The sequence below is a fragment of the Monomorium pharaonis genome, chromosome 1, assembly GCF_013373865.1.
Source record: "Monomorium pharaonis isolate MP-MQ-018 chromosome 1, ASM1337386v2, whole genome shotgun sequence".
NCBI classification, from domain to species: domain Eukaryota; kingdom Metazoa; phylum Arthropoda; class Insecta; order Hymenoptera; family Formicidae; genus Monomorium; species Monomorium pharaonis.
The window spans coordinates 32,437,049-32,459,523 of record NC_050467.1 but is presented as its reverse complement, the minus strand read 5'-3'; positions in this window follow the sequence as shown (position 1 = coordinate 32,459,523).

Sequence of the window (22,475 nt, the reverse complement as noted above, 5' to 3'; positions counted from 1 at the left end):
TTGTGGATATCGCGGACGACATCGAAATTGTGAATATCGCGGACGATAAAGAAGATGTTGATATTGCAGGCAGTGATTACGAAAACTCCAACGATGAAGACATGGTAGTTGATGATTTCGAAAATTCCTACGAGGATGATGAAGACAGCTTAGTATCCGATGTTAGTGATTCTACGAGTTATTCCATTGACTTTGTCGATCGCGTGGAAAAATTTGTTTCACATGAAGATTTTCTTAAATTAAACGAGCGTTCCGAACATTGCGCGATATTTTTCTTTTATTCTACGGGTGGTGCTCTAGCTCTCTGTGCCGAGTGTATGATAGACATGTGGGACATTAGAGAAGGCATGAGTGCTGTTAGGGAGCATCAAACGGATCGGCTAGAAAATTTGGATCATCGGGCTTGCTCGAATTGCCGTCAATCCATGTACGTGATAATTCCGCGCAACATGTGCCCAGTGTGCAGTTTGTAAAGACTTTAAATACATAACCGTACAACATGGATCAGGAGGACATTGAAGATATCAAATATGTTCTTAACAATAAACGAATATCACCAGTGCAATTTATACGCGATCGAGAACTTGGTATACGTGGAACGCTTGAACGCGTTGCGATACATAGAGTGTATATAAAGAATGAATCTATTTATCCCTGGCCTTATCACGTGAGACAGGAAATATATACCATGGCATTGAATCAGTGTCCAAATGATGAAGTCGCTAAAAAGATGCTACGTGAATACGATACTATGTACATTAAAATTCCTGCTGGTATTGGAAGGTGTATCAAATTGTTGATAAATAATATGGTTAAAGTATTCTTAAAAAATCCTAAAATAACAAATATGCTGCACACGTATGATGATTTTTTTAATGCATGGAATCGTTATGCTTATAAAGACAATGAGAATAATGATCATTTTGGACGTATGATGAGAACTTATGTTTTCATTCTGCATGAAAAAGAATGCAAGAAAATGCACTATGAAGTGCAAGATTCGGTGCGACGCTGCAAATCATGTAGACGTGTCACGTGCAAGTGCTCCGTCGAAGAATGTAACGTGATTTAAAAAGTGCGAAAAGACGCTAAAACATGGAACAATTAGATTTAGAGGAACGCGAACTCTTGGAGCAAGCGAACAGAGTCGCTACTTTGGGCGAGTGTTTTACATGGTTGCAGCGATGTGATGAGTGTGTACAACGGCTCGAGGAACATAGCCGCGTCAAGCGTCCTCGGCTCGCCGTCGGATATAAACAATCGTTGGTGGCGAGAATTGGGCGACTCGAGGGTGAAAAGACAAGATTACAAAGACGTTTCGTGCACGTCGGCGGTGATTACGCGAGTGATAACGCGGAAAGACTCGTGTGGCGCGAGATAGATACCGCGTTCGAGAATCGCGTTCTGACCGGTGCGGTTATTAATACTAACTATATCGAGCCGCGACAGTTTCTCGAAGACGCCGGAGGTATAGTGCTCGAGAGTGTGCGAGACGCTCTACAAAGACACAACTGTATAAAAGTAAACACCGCGTTCAACGGTGTATTTGTGACTGGTGAAAAGAGCGCTAATAAGAGTATCACCACAAAAAATTGTGAACTCTTTCAAACGTCAAATTTAGACGAATGGTACGAGCGGCGTGTCATTGAGCCCACGTTAGCGTCGCTTGAAGAGTTCCAAGAACGCGATAGCGGGTGGGCGCTTTCACGAATTCTCAATTTAACTATAAATGTGAACAAGTTTAATCCTCTACACGCGGGATGTTACGTGACATTGCCGCGAAAAATAATGTTGAAAAAAGCAGTTGTGAACGTTAAATCGAAGGACAATGCATGCTTTGCATGGTCAGTGGTCGCCGCTCTGCATCCCGTAGAAAGAAACACAGGACTGGAGTCGTCGTACCCTCATTATACGACAGTCTTAAAGTTCGACGACATCAAGTTTCCCGTTATATTAAAAGACATTGGGAAATTTGAGAGACTCAACGATGTGTCGGTCAACGTGTACGGGATCGAAGAGGATAAAATTTTTCCATTACGACTCACGGATAACAAGAGAGAGAAGCATGTCAATCTTTTGTACGTGCAAGATCCGGGGAATAACAACGTGGGTCACTTCACATGGATCAAAAATCTGTCCCGTCTGGTGGGATCGCAATTGAGCAAACATGCATGCAAGAAATACATTTGCGATCGGTAAGTAATAATTCTTCATGAATGTGTTTATAAATTGTTTCAAATAGCAGTAAACATATATGTTTTCTTTGTTATTTACAGATGTCTACATTACTTCAGTTCCGATGAAAAGTTACAATCGCACAATGTGGACTGCCAAAAGTTGAATGACTGTGCTGTCGAACTACCAGATGAAAAGGATAAGTGGCTGAGCTTCCGCAACTTACACAACAAGGAACGAGTGCCCTTCGTCGTATACGCCGATCTCGAGTGTGTGCTGCGGAAGATGCAACCTGACACGGAGCCGACGACATACGCCTACCAACAACACGAGGTATTTAGCATAGCGTATTATGTGCGATGTTCATACGATAATGCGTTATCCGTGTATCGGTTTCGTCGCGATCCCGATTGCGTGTTGTGGTTCGCTAAGCAACTTGAAGATTTAGCACATAACGTTAAGATTCGTTTATGCGCCAATGTCCCCATGGGGATGTTATCGAAAGAACAATTAGAGGCATACCGTAGCGCGACACATTGTCATATTTGCGAAAAACCGTTCGCGCCGGATGATAAGCGAGTGCGCGATCATTGCCATCTGACCGGTCGTTACCGCGGTCCCGCACATTCGCTTTGTAATTTATATTATCAAAATGTGTTGTACATACCGGTAGTCTTCCATAATTTATCCGGATACGATTCTCATTTTATTATCAAGGAAATAGCCACAGCGTTCAAAGGAAAAATTGATTTATTACCCATCACGAAAGAAAAATATATTTCTTTTACAAAGCATGTTGTAAGTACCGCCGATAAATTAGGCCCAAATAATCACATAAAGTTAAGATTTATAGATTCATATAAATTTTTAAATACTAGTCTCGAGAAATTAGCATCATTTCTGGGTAAAGAAAATCTAAAAATTGTACGTTCCGAATTTTCGCACTTATCCGACGCAGAATTTAATTTATTGACACGAAAAGGCGTATTTCCATACGAGTACGTTGACCGCGTCGAAAAATTGGAAGACACATGTTTACCACCACTCGAATCCTTTTATAGTTCTCTGACCTCCGACACAGTATCCGAGAGCGATTATGCACACGCCGTCAACGTCTGGCATCGGTTCTCAATTCGAACGTTGGGTGAATACAGCGATCTATATTTGAAAACGGATGTCTTGTTGCCGACATTTTTGAAAATTTCCGTGATAAATGTTTAGATAGTTACGGTCTCGATCCCGCGCATTATTACACTCTTCCTGGATACACGTGGGACGCTATGTTAAAATATACCGATATTACTTTTGAATTGCTTACGGACATAGACATGGTAATGTTTATCGAACGCGGTATACGCGGTGATCTGAGTCAATGTTCAGGCAGATACGCACAGGCTAACAACAAGTACATGCAGACCTACGACCCATCGAAACCATCGTCGTACCTTATGTACTTTGACGTTAATAATTTGTATGGCTGGGCGATGTGTCAGCCGTTACCCTACACTGAATTTCAATGGGTCGAGGACGTTTCAAATTTCGACTTGAACTCTATCGCTCCGGATTCACCCACGGGATACATTCTCGAGGTCGATCTCGAGTATCCTCGAGACCTTCACGATCGACACACTGACCTACCTTTCTGCCCGACGCGCGATAAACCGCCCGGCAAGCGAGAATGTAAACTTCTCGCCACGCTCTACGATAAAGAACGTTACATTATACATTACCGAAACTTACAGCAGAGTACGCGTCACGGTCTTCGTATCGCGAAGATACACCGCATATTAAAATTCGCGCAATCTCCATGGCTCTGTAAATACATAGAATTAAACACACAATTCCGAACTCACGCCAAAAATGATTTTGAAAAAAACTTGTATAAATGAATGAACAACGCGGTATTCGGGAAAACCATGGAGAATGTGCGTAATCACGTTAACGTTAAATTATTGACGAAATGGAAGGGTCAGCACGGTGCGGAGGCAATGATCGCGAAACCGAATTTTCATAGTCGTACCATTTTTTCAGAGAATCTTATTGCCATCGAACTAAGAAAACTCAAGGTGAAATTCAACAAACCGATTTACGTAGGCATGTGCATTTTAGATCTTTCTAAGACGTGTCTATACGAATTTCATCACGAGTATATGGTACCTTTGTATCGCGACAAATGTAAAGTCATGTACACTGACACCGATAGTCTCGTATACCACGTCGAGTGCGATGATGTTTATGAGACGATGAAACGCGATATTGCTAGGTTCGACACGAGCGATTATCCGGTCGACAACGCGTACGGTATGCCTCTCAAAAATAAAAAAATACCTGGTCTAATGAAAGATGAAATGGTGCGATAATGATCGAGTTCGTCGGACTTAGAGCAAAAATGTACGCGTTGAAAGTGGACGGGAAAAAGGACACCAAAAAAGCAAAAGGTGTCAAGAATAACGTAATAGCGCGAGCCATAACGTTCGAAGATTGCACCCGCTGTTTGAGAGATGAAATCGAGATGACGCGTCGCCAGTCGTGTATACGATCCAAGTTACACGAAGTATACACGGTGTCCGAAATGAAAATTGCTCTAAGTCCGTACGACGACAAGAGATATCTCGTACCCAATTCGATCGAAACGTTACCGTGGGGACATTATCGGATACCCCTATAATATATTGGTATGTATTTTGCGCCTGATGTACTTGTAATTTACATTCCATGTATTTTATATTTTACATATATTTGTTAATTTTACATCTAGCGTTTCATATATTTTATAGTTTATATTTTTTATTTTTTACATTTTATACTTATTTTATAATTTTACATTTAGCGCTTCATGTATTTTATATTATACACATATATTACATTTTATGTATTTTTGTGAGTCTTTTTATATTATTGTAATTTGTATTTTAACGGTTTCATGGATCGCATACCGATCGTTCCTGTTTTTTCTATTCCGTTTCCGTTCTTTGTCTGTTCTTTTCCCGTTTTTTTCTGTTCTGTTTTTGTTCCATTTCTGTTCTTTCGCTGTTTTTTCTGTTTCGTTTCTGTTCTTTCCCTGTTTTGTTCCCGTTCTTTTCTGTTCCGTACGCGTTCTGTACCCGTTCCGTTCCTGTTTTTTTCTGTTCCGTTTCCGTTTTGTACCCGTTCCGTTCCCGTTTTTTTCTGTTCAGTTCTGTTCCGTTTCTGTTCTTTTCCCGTTCTAATCCCGTTTTTTTCCGTTCCGTTTCCGTTCTGTACCCGTTCCGTTCTTGTTTTTTCTGTTCCATTCTGTTCCGTTTCTGTTCTTTTTCCGTTCTAATCCTGTTTTTTTCGTTCCGTTTCCGTTCTGTACCCGTTCCGTTCCTGTTTTCTCTATTCCGTTTCTGTTCTTTCCCTGTTCCATTCCAGTTTTTTTCTGTTCTTTTCCTGTTTCTTTCTGTTCTTTTCCTGTTTTTTTCTGTTTGGTTTCTGTTCTGTACCCGTTCTTTCGCGTTCGTTTCACGTTTGAATTATCTTTTATCACTGCTTTCTATCGTCTTTCAGCAGTGGTTCTTTGTCTTCCGGTACCGATCGATCAGACAATCGTTCGTAACTATTCCTGACTTGATTTACAACCGTTCGATAACCGTCCGACAATCGTTCCCGAGTCGTTTGATAGCGATCCTGCACCGTTCGATAGCTATCCGACAACCGTTCCTGAACCGTATGCTGTTGATTCAGGAACCGATCAAAATTGTTCGTTAAACGTTCGTAACCGTCTTTTCGCCGTTCGTTATTACTCATTGTTTTTAATCTTGATACGATATGGGTGACATCAATCAATCGACTGACACGTTTCGCGATTACGCAGGTTAATTTATAATAAGACCCGCTTCGCGAAGTTCCTCGATGATGGACAGAATCTCGTTGACGTGTGCGTTGTGACCGGCTCGACGCGATGCTTCGAGTAACCGCAGACGATCTACCAGTTCATTGGGATTGTCCCAGTGCACGTAATCGATCGCGTTATCATTTAACGTCATAGCGTGAGGTAATCCCTCTCCAGATTTCTTCGTTTTCGGCGTAGGTTCGATCGACATCAACGGTGCGATCAGATGTTTGTACTTGTATCCTCTGTTGCTTCGTAGTTGACTGTCCTTGGCGTAATTGCGTCTATGCACGTTTGTAGCAAACAATATGCTTTTTTACTTTTGTAAATCATCATCTGTGTAGATGTCATCGGCAGGAATTTTCTTGAAGATCAATTCGTAAAGACCAGGTGTACCAGCGTAACGTACATTGTCGATAATTATATTATCCTCGTTGTCCACATCGAAATGTTTATTACCGAGCATCATTCCATTATTCTCGAGACGAACACCGTATATATTGTCTACATCGCTTTCTCGGTTACCGCTCAGGACAGTCACGACATATTTTTGACCCAGCGGACCAAATTGAGCTTGCAAAGCTTTTCGTCCTTGCGACGTCTGTAACTGATTTCGAACAATCGTCGCAAGCGAGTCATCCGTCGTTTCGAAAACATGCTCAAGCGATTCTATCGGTTGTACGGTTGTGGGACGTGATGTGGAGGTTATCATTGGTACGTTGTTTGAAATTTGTAAATGATTAGATTTTTGCGGTGTCGCAGAGATATCGAACGAGACGTTCGACCGTTTTCTCTTACTGGCATATTCTTCCCCCTCTTCCCTCACGTTTACGGGTGAACGAAACGTTATCAATCGGCTCCTCTTTTATCGCGCGTACGCCAGAATTGTCAATAATTTTTTGCAGCGGTTCGATCAACGGTTCAAAGTGTCTCTTAGTCGCGATATCCTCTTCGATCCTGCCGGTTTTTAGAGCACGATGTTTCTTTCAAATTGATTCGCTCGTTTTTTTAATCTCCTTCGCGATTTTCTCGCGCTCACGTATATCTTTGTTTTCAGCCATGTTAACAGAGAGTGTTGATCGTACGTTTCACCCCGACAAGGTACCAATAACGACTAACCGTTCCGCGGTACTGCAAACTCGTTAAATCCTCTTCTGTATCGCCCGTTAGCAAGTGCACTGTCCTTGTCTATCATCAAAAATCCATGATCACGCTGCCAACAATCGCGACATAATTCACTAAAATCATCATACGACATGTCGGTGTTTACGTGATCGTTGTACACGTGTTTCAAGTTGGTACTGTCCTGCTTAAACAGGATCAGCAGGTTGGCGTTGTCGCGTATAAGATGTTTAGGTATTCTCGCGTACGACTGACAGAGATAAAAGCAGTCGACGTTCGAGTGTCTACCCATTGAAAAATATTCTCTCACGACATCCTGCTTATCGCATGCAACGTCATCGAAGACGAAAATTGAGTTTGGACGCGCCTCGCTCGGTGGAATGACGTCACTGTTATTGGAGAACGTAAAGTAACCGATCTCGTCCATCGACGACAACAAATTCTCCAGATACCGATATTTCGAGTACACGTACACGTTCTCGAAATGTACACCGTGCGGACATTCCAACAAATTTATCAGAACGTTGGTTTTACCGCAATTTGACGGACCGCAAATGATGGCGCGTATAGTATCGGCAGCATCGCACCATGCTTACGCCTCACCCCGCCGTCTCCCATCGATTGTAATTTATCGTCGTAATTCGTTACGCAAATCGTCAAAGGTTGTCGCACGAATCTCATGTTTTCTGAATCTGATTATATATCTGAATCGAACGTCCTATTTATAGGTGTGTGAGTGCAGCGTACGCTCTATGGGAATGCGCCTTTGTACATGTGCACGTGCGTGATAGAGAAGGTGTGTGTGTTTGTGAACGCAGTGCACGGAGAAAGAAACGTATGCGTGCCCCCTGTGCATGCTACAGAAAGCGCTTGCTAGAGAAAGACGTGTGTATGTGGGAACGCAGCGTACGGAGAAAGAAACGTATGCGTGCCCCCTGTGCGTGCTAGAGAAGGCGCTTGTGTATACGTAATAGAGAAGACGGTTAGACGTGTATGAGTGCTAGAGAAGGCGTGAGTATGTGCACGTATGTGTGAACAGTGTATAGAGAAAAAAGTATATCGACGGTCGCGTGCTAGAGAAGGTGTGTGTACGTGCGTGTGTGCGTGCGGGTGTGTAAACGCAGTGTATGGAGAAAATAAACGTATCGACGATTGCGAGTGAGATGAAAGAAAGAAAATAGGATATCATGCAGGATTGAAGGATGAATAAAAAAGATATGCAATATATGTATAATATATATATATTTAAAATATTTAAAACATTAATATTACAATTAATATTACAATAACATAATGTGATAGAATAAAATTATAATATTTTATATTATAATAAGCTAAATCTAATAGAAAAAAGGAAAATATATGAATATATAAAAAATATATAAATATATAAAATATATAAATATATAAAAAAATTGAAATACATATAATTAGTAAATAATATAAAAATATAATTTTCTTACTCTCTATTATAAATCTTATCTATCCAATTAACTATAGTTTTTAAATACATGTCGAACTCCCAGTCTCGTTCTATTTCGCCCTCTTCGACTTCTTCATCTCCAAAGAGGTATCGCAAATCGAACAGATCGAAGAGGTCGTACTCGTCTTCGTCCTCGCCTTTGCCTTCCTCTCGCCATAACCATTCATTATACCGCCGCGTGAAGTCTCGCGTGTTTCTTACTTTTAATTGATGAGCAGCTACATCCACGTAACCGCGGACGTTGACTACTGTGCGCCCGGTGACGAGTCCGCAACGGTAACACTATAAAAAAACATGTAAAAATATAAAATTATCAATTACAAAAACAATGTATTTGTAGAAAAAGGGTACTTACAATGCTAGCAGGTATTCGCACGTATGCGTTCCTGCTGAGGCGCGGAAACGTCTTTGGGTGGCGCTTTGCTGTGCGCACCGCCTGCTGACTTTTTACATGTATAAACCCCAGCGCTGGCATGTTGGGCAGTGCTATTCTCGTTTCTTTAGATATGCACTGTAAAAAATTAAAAAATATTAATATAAATTAATATAAGTTAATATAAAATAACATAAGAATAGGTAGTATAAAAAATACTTACTATTCGAACGGTGTTATGCGGACCAAACGCTGCCATTTTACTTGCACTTTTTAACTTTTTTCTGAACTACTTTTCAAATTTTTTCGACGAAGAGCGAATGCTTCACAGTTTGAAGTCAAACTGACGGTGCAGTCCGGCTTCGAAGGCATTGTTTATGATTTTGGTACTTATCCCCACGCTGTGGAGATGCCACTTGAGCTTATCATCGATGCTCAAGTAAACTATCACCCTTTGACGATTCACTCGTGGTTTGAAAACTATTTTTCATAATAGTACTCACACTGTTTTTTATAGCAAGAAAAAAAATTACTAGGCAACAAAAACCTTGCAAAACTATTTATAGGCATGCAAAATCGCGCATCGCTCAGTAGCAAACATGTATCTCATACTGTCACATCCCTCTGATATTATAAATTTGAGTGCTGAGCAGTTACAATTCGTACCAAAGATCGTTCTGTTACGCGAGTGCGGCAACTATATCGAACACGTGTGGGACAAGCTTCCGGAATATATAAAGGTTGATTTCGAAGTTCAGCAATATCGTCGCTGCAACGAACATTATAATCAGCCGTGGCAGCAAACGCACATGGACGGAACCGCGCCGTTGATCAAGAATTGTAGCGAATGCCAGATGTCGCAAAGATAAAAAAGGGTTGCGGTCATCTTTTGAATCGCGTGATAAACGCGCTTCCCTTTGAGCTACATATCCCCGGTTATCAATTTTGCGGACCGGGAACTCACTTGGAAAAACGATTAGCTAAAGGCGATAGAGGTATAAATCCGCTGGACGCAGCGTGCCGCGAACACGACATTGCGTATTCTCGGAGCAACGAGCTCGCCGACAGACACGCGGCGGACGAGATACTCTCTGCGAAAGCACGAAAACGCGTAATCGCGTAAGACTCGGCTCTCGGAGAAAGAGCAGCCGCTGCTGCCGTCTGGGCAGCCATGAAAGCCAAGACAAAGATAGGTATGGGTATGAAGAAGAAAAAAAAGGTAACGAAAAAAAAACGTATACTTCCGACAGCCAGACGAGGCGGCATGTTACCAATTTTACCGATGTTGGGCGCGCTCGGATCATTGATCGGCGGCGCGGCCGGTGTGACAAAGGTGGTAAACGACAGCAAAGCTGCGCGACGTCAGCTCGAGGAGCTGCAACGTTACAATCGCGCGATGGAAGGGCGCGGAGTGTATCTCGCCCCGTACAGAGGCGGACGAGGACTGTACCTCGCCCCGTACAAGTACGGAAAAGGTGTAAAAGCGAAACGAAAAAATATGTCAAAGAGGCGTTAAGAATACCCGCGGGTGTGACGACGAACATGCAACTACTTCAATTGGCAAAACGATTGTGTATCCCGTATTTCAGAGAAGTGTTTATGCGTAACGCGCTACCGACGAGCGGTGCGCGTCAAAACGAGAGCGGTATCGTAAATCTGGACGATGCGGAGGGTCCCGGTACTCACTGGGTAGCGTACGCAAAGAGGAGAAATCACGTAGCGTATTTCGACAGTTTCGGCAATCTGCGGCCACCCAGAGAACTCGTACGATATTTTGGGGACGATGTGACAAAGATAGAGTACAATCGAACGTCGTATCAAACTTACGATCAAAGGAATTGCGGACAACTTTGTTTGCTATTTTTACACTCGATTTAAAGACCGACGTTGCGCTGTTTAATCTCAGTATTCGTTCAAACATGTCGCTGACACTTACGCTGAGCGGTAAGAGCAGCATTCTCGCGGCAAGCTACTCTCCGGCTATAGATTTGAGCGACGACGATTACGAGCTCGGTTTAGCGATCTTTGAAACATATAACACGATACGGAACGTGAATGCTTCGAACAATAAATTTTACTTTGGCAAAGACAACGCGGAGATTACGATTCCCGAAGGATCGTACGAGTTGCATGCCATTAATGAGTTTTTGAAACGTGAGATTTCGCAAATACGTCCGCGACGTGACGTCACGACTGAAGGTAGTAATGGCGGGGATAAAGATCCAATAACGATCCGCGCAAATTATAATACGATGAGATGTGAGATCAGATGCATACACAAAATAAATTTTGGCAAACCAAACAACATCGGCTCGCTCCTGGGATTCACATCGAAGCGTATACTAGAACCGCGAATATGGCATGAGTCAGACGTGTCGGTCAACATAATGAACGTAAACATTATCCGCGTAGAGTGCAACGTGACCGCGGGCGCGTACAGCAACGACAAAAGCGTGCACGCGATACACGAGTTTTCACCGAACGTGTCACCTGGATATAAGATCTCGGAAAGGCCGTCGCAGATCATTTATCTGCCGATCATCGTGCGGAGCGTTACGAATCTGACGATACGCGTGGTTGACCAGAACGGACGATTGCTCGATTTTCGAGGAGAAGAAATTACCGTCAGATTGCATGTGCTACGACGGTTGCAACGATAACGCGAACGTGAGATGCTCGTACTAAACGCGTCGGAACGCGCTAGAAAAATAAACATCTTTACGACGAAAACACCAACGTTACAGCAGTCATCCGATACTTTTGCGACGACATTCGATAATATTCGATCATCCGACTGTTCCAAGACAAAGGGGCTCACCGCCTCGAACGTTGAATATCTACAATCTCTGGGATTTGCGGTGCGACAATGACGGATATTTTAAATATCGAGGACGCGCCGATCTTTGACGATCGCATCGTCAAGATCGAGACTCACACGTACAATCCGTTCGCCAACACGACGTTTGAATACAACGATGAGATAAGAATTCCTATACAACAGCAGGATCTTTACACGTTACCGTACGAAAGTTTTTTATACATTGAAGGAAAACTTATAATAAAGAAACCAGTTGCGGGATCTGATGTGACATTGGCAATTAATTGCATCGCGTTCATGTTCGATGAGATTCGATACGAGCTCGACGGTGTGGAGATTAATCGAAACAGAAACGTCGGAATAACCAGCACCCTCAAGAACTATGTAACTATGTCAGCTGCCAGAAGCGTAATCGCTAGGAACGCCCGCTGGGATCCGTGGAATCCTCCGAACGGATATTTTAATTTTTGCGTACCGCTCAACATGTTGTTGGGATTTTGTGAAGATTACAGACGCGTAGTGATCAACGCTCGCCATGAGCTGATTTTAATACGCGCGCGTAACGATAACAATTGTCTGATGGGAAGTTCAGAATTGGAGCCGAAGATTGAATTACTCAAAGTTCAGTGGCGAATGCCGCATGTGTTACTGAACGAGATAAATAAACTGTCGATGCTGCGTGCGCTAGAAAGCGGGCGATACCTCAGCATGGCATTTCGTTCTTGGGATCTATACGAGTATCCTTTATTGCAAAGCACAACCAAACATTCGTGAGCCATCAAGACGGCTACTCAGCTCGAGAAGCCTCGTGGTTTTCGCTCTGCAGGCTGGTCGGAAGAATATCATGTCTGAAAACATGAGCCGATTCGATCATTGCAAATTAATCAACGCGAAACTCTATTTAAACTCGGAATGTTATCCGTACGATGATCTGAATCTGGATTTCGATAAAAATAAATGGTCGATTCTGTACGACACGTACGCACATTTCTGTAAAAACTATTACGGATATGATTATCTCGAGCCGAATCAATTCGTCACCATGTTTCGACATAATGGTCCATTCGTAATTATCGATTGCTCTCGACAAAACGAATCAATCAAGAGCGCAACCGTGGACGTACGCTTAGAATTTGAATGCAGAGAAAACGTACCCGCGAACACTACCGCGTACTGTCTCATTATACACGATCGTGTGATTCAGTACAACCCGTTGACCAACGTTGTGCGCAAAATTACCTAAGTGCGGCGCCACTTTTTCTCCAACACAATATCAAGATGATATAAAAATTTATAACGCGTCGAGACGGATCACAGTATTCTCAACGACAGCTGTCATGTCTGTACCAACGTTCGTGGATCTGCAAGGTTTCATCGTTGGTGGAGAATTTATCGTTAAGGAATTTGCCTCTCTCAAAGATGGATTTGAACTCACCCACTACATGTTTACACCCACCTATTCATGGGAATACCTTACCAAGGCAGAAAAACGTCAGGTGGCGTGGTTGAAAGTGAATCATCACGGAATATCATGGGAGGATGGATTGATTCCGCACAGCATGGCTAGAGATTTAATTACAAAGGCAGTGATGGGTACAACTGCAACCAATGATGAAATTGTCGTGTACGTAAAGGGATGTGAGAAACGAGAATGGCTGCAGGACTTACTCCTGGACGAGGCGAAAGAGGAAGCTAATGTCGAAAATATCGAGGTGCATTACGAAGACATAAAATCTCTAAACAAGTTGGACATTACGTACACCTTACGTTGTCGGAATCATGTGAACAATTGCGCTTTACAGAATGTATTTAAACTGTTTAACTGGTGGTCTAGCAATAAAAAATGATTTTTTTATGTGTTGTGTATTTTTTTATATTTCCATTACCCGTTTATATTTCCTCTTCTCCATTTATTAATTAAATTAATTTTTTAAGTTAGGATAATTAGTAGGAAAAAATAATTCTAAAACGTTTTTATACAAATACATATTTATTTATTATTCAAAGCATCATATACAATATTGTCTGATGCATAAACCATCAGTTCGCAATCTATGAGCGAAGTTTTTACACATATTTCATCTAATAGCTTTACAGCATCGCACTTATTATTAATGTTATTTCGCTGCAAGCAGTTTACAAATCGATTATATTTTTCTTTCACTACAAACATATCCCGCCAGTGCTGCCAGACCCCCCTCCATGGGCTAAGTCGCGCATGTGCGATGGATGGCAAATACAGTTACGTACGTTATGGGCGCTTAGTTTTGGCGGGCCCCAATACTCTAACTACCTCAAGGAGCAGAGAGGACGTAATATGGTAAGTAATAGGTAAGTAAATGGATTAGTAGTAGCAGTAGTGGTAGTAGTAGTAGTAGTAGTAGTAGTAGTAGTAGTAGTAGTAGTAGTGGTAGTGGTGATGGTAGTAGTAGTAGTAGTAGTAGTAGTAGTAGTAGTAGTAGTAGTAGTAGTAGTGGTAGTGGTGATGGTAGTAGTTGTTGTGTTGTAGCTGTAGTAGAGTAGTAGTAGTAGTAGTAGTAGTAGTAATAGTAGTAGTAGTAGTAGTAGTAGTAGTAGTAGTAGTAAAATAGTTATTGTAGTTGTAGTAATAATTATCTGTGATATTGCTTTAATATATCTGTGATAGATTTGCAATATTATTAATAATTATGGATATTGGGAAAGGAGCTATTAAAAAAACAGTTAGAAAGTTTAATGATGCATGGCTAAATGATGATAATTTTAAAGGATGGTTGGCTCCCCATTCTGAACAAAATAAAGCTTTGTGTGTAGTGTGTAATAAGACTATTAGATGTTGCAAGACGGATATAACACAGCATTCACAGACGGTTACACATACAAATAATATAAAAACACAAACTCAAAGTCTTGATAACCACGAGCAATTTTCATTTAAAGATAATATAAAACGCGCAGAGATAAAATTAGCAGCATTTTATGCTGATCATAATTTAGCATTTTCTACCGTAGAACATTTGATACCGTTAATAAAAGATATTTTTATAGATTTGCATACTCCTGAAGTTGCACAAAATCTTTCACTGGGACGAACTAAATGTGTACAAATTGTTAAAGAAATAATATCAAAACGCGAAGAAGAAAAATTAATTTCAATTTTGCAAACGTGTAAGTTTTCTATTTTAATTGATGAAACTACAGACATTACCGATAAAAAATTTATGTGTTTACTTGTTCGATATGTTTCACCAAATGATAAAAAAGTAAAAACGCAATTATTAGAATTATTAGCATTAGATGCTACAGATTCTAGTGCACAAAAAATTTTTGAAATGTTTAAAGCATTTTTAAATAAAAATAATATTCCTATTAAAAATATTACTGGCATGGCAAGCGATAATGCATCGGTAATGACGGGATGTAACAATTCTTTTTTTTCTCGTTTAAAAATAGAAGTACCCAGTGTAATATTATTCAAATGTATTTGTCATTCGTCCGCAATTATAGCCAGCAAAGCTTGCAGAAAATTGCCACAAAATTGCGAAAATTTAATTAGAAATGTTGCAAATTATGTTTCGGGCAGTGCGAGAAGGTGTGCAATCTTAAAGGAGTTTCAAGCTTTTTTTAATGTTGAAAAGAAAAAAATTCTGAAACTTTCAAATACAAGATGGCTTGTTCTGCATAATTGTGTTGTCAGACTTCTTGAAAATTGGGATGTTCTTAAACATTATTTTACTTTGGCTGCTGCAGAAGATAAGTCTAAATCCGCAGAACAAATTTTAATTGAGTTAAATGATAATTCGAATAAAGCTTATTTGTTATTTTTAAAATATTCATTACATTTTTTTAACAGTTTTAATGCTCTTTTTCAATCGCGTAAAATTTTAATTCACAAATTATATATTAGCAGCCAACAAATTTTATATCAAATTGGTCAAAATTTTATGGTTTCAGAGACTTTGAAGCACATCTCTACTTTAAATGTAGATGATGAAACAAATTTTAAACATCCAACAGATATTTATGTGGGACCAGAATGTGAAAGCTTTTTGCGAACTCAGCCTTTAGAATTTGTAGAACAAATAAAATTAAATTGTCTTAATTTTTATAAAACTGCTCTTAAAGAAATTTTAAAACGTTTGCCACTTAATAATACATTTTTTGCAGAATTAACATTTTTAGATCCTAAAATTGCACTTTATAATGAAAGTAGAGATACAGTTAAAGATTTATCATCCATAGCTATACATATAGAAAATATTAATATTACAAAATTAGCAATAGAATGGAGAACATTACCAACAATTTTTAGTGATATTGAGAAAAAAGAGTTAGCTTGTTTAGAAATTGACGAAATGTGGAAAAAAATATTAGAGTTTCAAGATTTTAATGATGAAAAAATGTTCCCAAATTTAGAATTATTAGTCGAGTTTGTTCTTACTTTTCCACATTCAAATGCTGAAGCGGAACGAATATTTTCAATTATAACAGATGTAAAAAATAAAAAAAGAAATTCTTTATGTAATAGTACAATTTCCGCAATTTGTAAAATTAAATCTAGTTTTCAGGCTGAGAATATTGATTGTGTTAATTTTAAAGTTGATTCGCGACATTTAGAATTGTTCAATTCGCAAAACTTATATCCAAAGCAACATAAATCTAATCCTTAATTTTTTTTTATTTTGTTTATTACATTTTATTAGTATCTTATTTTTATTTATTTTTTAATTTTTTAAATTTTATTTATTATATTTTATTACTTTTTTATATTTATTTTGTTTTATTTATTTTATTTATTTTATACTTAAATTTTATTTACTTATTAACTATAATTTTTTTCTTTTCTACACACTGCACAGCTTCTTATGCATGTTAGTTATAAAACATTAAGATTTTATTTTATTTTTTTTATTGCGCATGATTTTTAAATGCATGTTAATAAATGATTATTTTTATTATGTCTAAAATAATATTTTATTTATTTTTTTTTAACATGGCATGTTGCAATTTTTTATAATTAATTTTAAAATGTTAAGTTTTAGATAGATATATCTGTGATGTATCTGTGATATATATGTGATTTTAATAGTTCATAATTATTATTATAGTAGTTATAGTAGTATAGTAGATTAAGCTTATGAGGGGTTTTTAGTGAGTAGGTCATGAAGGTAGAATCTTTAGCGATGTACCTTACATGAAATCTCACACTACTCGAATGTACGGGCATTCGGGTGTCTTTGCCTTCTTGAATCGAGGACAACTAGGTTATCGGCCCAAGAAATGCTGCACGAAGATTTTCCCCTTCGTAAAAAAAAAAAAAAAATTATTTTGTTAAATATTTGCTTTTAATTTAAACATAAAATGTAATTTTTATTTTATAAATTTTGTTGAGATTTTTAATGATTTTTTTTTTTAATTGCAATGAATATTGATATAATAATTTCTGTAAAATAAAATATTTTTCTTAATTACAGAAAAATGTATTTTTCATCAATATATTAATTTTACTCTCTACTTATCCGCGGGGGCATATGTGTAGTCACGAGAGTCCGTAAATTTGTGATACATTACTGTATTTAACTCGTAAGCGCATGCGTCGGCAGAAGCGTGCCGGGCAACCCGGCAAGATCTGGCAGCTCTGGGTTCACGTCCCACACTGACACCGATATCCAAATATTTGTAGGCAGTGGCGGTTAAAGCGAATCGCCTTCCCAGGATGCGAGGAGTATAGCGTGGCTGCGATAATGTTCTGTAAAAAGAATATATCAAGTTATAGAAAAATATAGAAAATATATAGGATTTTAATATATAGATTTTAATTTAATTAAAAATACTTACGATTTATCGCACCCGTCATTCTGTTGGATCGGAACGTAATAGTTCATCTCGTACGGTTCTTTCTTCAGACACTTTACAATCCGACTTCCACCAATCAACTGCTGCGGTAACGTAGATGAAGATTTACCGTTCGTATTCCACTATTTGACTGATGCAATAACGTTGTCGGGAGCTCTTTTTTATATTAATATCCCCTCCATAAAATACCCCCTTTTTTTTATCCCTCTCCACAAAAAATCTAACTTTTATCCCCTCCACAATTATCTAATTTTAACGCGCTCACTACCGATTCATTATGTAGAAATTTAAGCTGCCGACGGTTCGGCGCTCCTTGTCGCGATAAAAAATTTGTTTATAACAAACCGCCACCGGATATGGTCAGCGATTTTTGTTTATAGCTATTCCAAGAGCTGTCGAATAAATTTATCAGCTGCCGACGATTCGGCGCTCCGTACGATAAATATTCTTAGAAATTTGTTTATATCAGGTTGCAACTCGCATATTATTTTACTTATAAAATGTTTATACTGATAAGCGACAGAAAGAACCATAGATAAAAATTGTTTATACCTAATTACTACTTCTAGCCGCAGGGCCTAATTGTTTATATCAAGTTGCAACTCGCATATTATTTTTCTTAGAAATGTTTATACTGATAAGCGGTGACCGGCAAGTTATTGTTTATATCTGGTTACAACTGACTTGTAGTTTACATAAATGTTTATACTGATAAGCGGCTACCGACCGGTATTTGTTTATATCAGGTTACAACTAGCATGTTGTTTACATAAATGTTTATACTGATAAGCGGCGGCACCCGTTTGTGTGACGTCATACCCCCCCCCCCCCGGTGACGTCATACCCCTCCCCGCAAATACCCCCCGCCCCTCACCCCCCTCGGAGCCCCGTAGTCAGAATCACCCCTTTATTCCTACTTATATATATTTGTAAATCTTATCTTTTTTTTATTATTGCGAATATTGATATTTCCAGTTCCCAAAAACATTTAATACGTAGTCATTTTATTCGAAGATATGTATGTACACTGCCGGACAATGATTCGGCCCATTCCCTAGCGAGTTTATCTAGGACTTGTCCTATATAAATTTTGCTAGGATGGAATGGGTTGAATCATTGTCCGGCAGTGTACACAGATTTTCTTCGACTCGAAACTTTATCGTCACGTCGATATTAAATTTTATTGCATTCGAATACTTTTGCCGACGTGCTCGACGGAAAAGCCTACAGTTGCGTTTGATATTACCCCAAAATAAAAATTTTTCGATACAATTGAACACGTTTTCATATGTCGAAGCCCATAGGCTTATTAGTTGTAAACAAGTAGCATGGATATATATATATATATATATATGGCGAGACTCTTAGAGCAACTCTTAGACCAAAAAGATCAAGCGTTTGAGATCGCAGCTCAGTTGTCGGAGTTTTTCTGAAAGTGAAATTTAATTATTAAAATATATTGCAAGATGCGTACTGTACAGATTATATATCCAGTAGAAGGTGTAAGTATAAGTGACAGTGCAAGTTTTATGTGTGGTAAAGTGTATAGATTTAATAATAATTTTTAAAATTTTACAGTTTGTATACGTAGACGAGACACCAATTACAGGTGTCACATTTGCCAATAGTATTACGGTACCACTACTCCCACAACAAAATCAAATGTATATACCATTGAGTAATTTAATTTCGGTGCGCGGTTCCGTAGGACCACAGGTAAGTTGTAGATTATTCAATTTAATGTCATTATATATATATATATATATAATTATAATTACAATTATAAATTTTTTACAGCCGTGGTTTCCCTACGCTGATATACACATCCCCGGCTTTATCAATATCGAAAAGAAAATCTGGACGCAATACTTTAGAAAGATCAATCAGGACCATAATGATGATCTAATAAACCATTCTTATGGAGAATTTGGCATGGCCGACGTATTTGATTTGCGCAAATTGTTTAATAAGGAGCCGCTGGTTGACGAGGATTTGGAAGATTGGAGTCGCGATAAAATTGCACCGATTAATGAGTCTGGAGTCTCTAATCAGCGATTTAAAAATTTAGGAATAGTTTTTTTAAACAACATACATTTATATTTTTATATTTATACTTTTGCATTAACTATTTTTTTTATTTTATATGTAATAATTAATTAAGAATATATATTATTTAAAAAATAAAAAAATAAAAATTTAGTCAGTCTCTCTTACATTTGTCTACTCATCACCATACTATCCTTTCACTTTTTATCTCGTATTATTATTATTATTATTATCATTATATATATATATATATATATATATATATATATATATATCATAGTTGACATGTTTGCTGAAAAACTTAAGAATACGTTTAATATTCACTCTCCAAAAAATTTCTTTATTACGATTGAGCATATGTCGAAGCTCAGACGGTTCACAGACTTCAAAGATCACGTGACTATTTACAAATAGTATGGGTATATATGACGATACCCTTAAACGTCGACGCCGTCGAGCCTACAGCGGTAGTGGGGGCATAGCAGGCGGTGCCTCGAGAATCGAGGCGAAATGTGCAACTAATTCCGAGCACTGCTTTAAAGCATCCCTTTAGAGCTAAGGATCATGGGTTCGAGTTATAGTCGGTTTGTCAAAACGTGAAACCTACACAAATTTTCAACGTGGGTTAAACGAATCTGCGTTTTTACATATAATGAAAAATTTCGAACAAGTGGAACGCGAACTCTTAGAACAAGTAAATGGAGTTGCTACATTGAGCGAATTTTTTACATGGCTACAACAATGTGAGGAATGCATCGAACAGCTCGGGGAACGCAATCGTGTCAAGCGTCTTCGACTGGCTGTTGGACAGAGACAATCTTTGGTAGCAAGAATCGCGCGACTCGAGGGTGAAAAAACGCGACTGCAAAGACGTTTTATACACGTAGGTGGTAATTACGCGAGCACTAGTGACAATAGCGATAACGCGAGACTTGAGTGGCGTGAAATAGATACTGCGTTCAAGAGCCGTATCTTAACCGGTGTAATAATTAATGTGCACCACATCGAACCACGTCAATTTTTAGAAGAAGCTAAAAACATTGTGCTCGAGCGAGTGCGGGAGGCAATAAACGTACACGGTAGTGTAAAAGTAAATACCGCATTCAATGGTGAATTCGTAGCGGGGGATAAACGTGCCAACAAGAGTGTGAATACAAAAAATTATGCATTCTTCCAAGTATCAGATTTAAACGAATGGTACGAGCGATATGTTATCGAGGCCACGTTGACATCGCTCGAAGAATTCCAAGAGCGTGACAGCGGGTGGGCGTTGTCGCGTATATTAAATTTAACTGTAAATATAAATAAATACAATCCAATGCGTGCAGGATGTCAGATTATATTACCGAAGCATATTATGTTAAAAAGAGCGGTGATTAACGTGCAATCAGAAGACAATGCGTGCTTCGCATGGTCGGTGGTTGCTGCTTTGCATCCTACACAAGATCATCCTGCTCGGAAATCATCGTATCCGCATTACAGTGCGATTCTGAATTTCGGAGACATAGAGTTTCCAGTCGCGCTGAAGGATATTAGAAAATTCGAACGACTTAACAATAATATTTCAATTAACGTATATGGCATCGAAGAGGATAGATTTGCCCCCCTGCGACTCTCCGACGAAAAGAAGGAGAAGCATGTAAATTTGTTATACATGCAAGATAACGATGGCAACGTGGGACACTTCATGCTGATAAAAAATTTATTTCGACTTATAAGCTTGCAATTGAGCAAGAATAAATGCAGAAAATACATTTGTGATCGGTAAGTAATAATTCTTTTATAAAAACGTGTTTATAATTTTATTAAATAGTAAAAATAAAATTTCTTTGTTATTCGCAGGTGCTTGCACTACTTCGATTCCAAAGAAAAATTACAATTGCATGCTGTAGACTGCCATCGGATGAATGACTGTGCCATACTATTGCCGAGTGAACAGAAAAAGTGGTTGAAGTTCCGTAACCACAAGAACAAGGAACGGCTTCCCTTCGTCGTGTACGCTGATTTGGAGTGCATACTGCAAAAGACGCAACCTGACACGGAACGAGGGTCGTATACATACCAGCATCACCAGGTATTCAGCATTGGCTATTACGTGCGATGTTCGTACGACGACGCGTTATCCGTGTATCGGTTTCATCGTGATCCCGATTGCATATCATGGTTCGCGAAACAATTAGAAGAATTGGCGCATAACGTTAAGGCCCGTTTATCCGCTAATGTTCCCATGAACACGTTGTCGAAGGAACAGTGGCAGGCGTACCGTAGCGCAACACATTGTCACATCTGTGATAAACCGTTTACGCCAGATGATACGCGGGTGCGCGATCATTGTCATATAACCGGTAGATATCGTGGTCCCGCGCATTCAAATTGTAATCTAAATTATAAAAATTCATTTTATATTCCAATAGTTTTTCACAATTTATCCGGTTACGATTCACATTTTATAATAAAGGAAATAGCAAGCGCGTTCGAAGGCTGCGTTAATCTGCTACCAATAACAAAAGAAAAGTATATTTCTTTTACTAAATTTGTTAAAGATACTACCGAAAAAGACTCGCGAAATTATATAGGGTTACGATTTATAGATTCATACAGATTCCTTAACACCAGTCTCGATAAATTAGCATCGTATCTCAATATCGATAAATTAAAAATTGTACGGTCTGAATTTGCAAACCTATCTAATGAAGAATTTAGTTTATTAACTCGAAAAGGTGTATTTCCCTACGAGTACATAGATTGCGTAAATAAGCTGCAGGACACG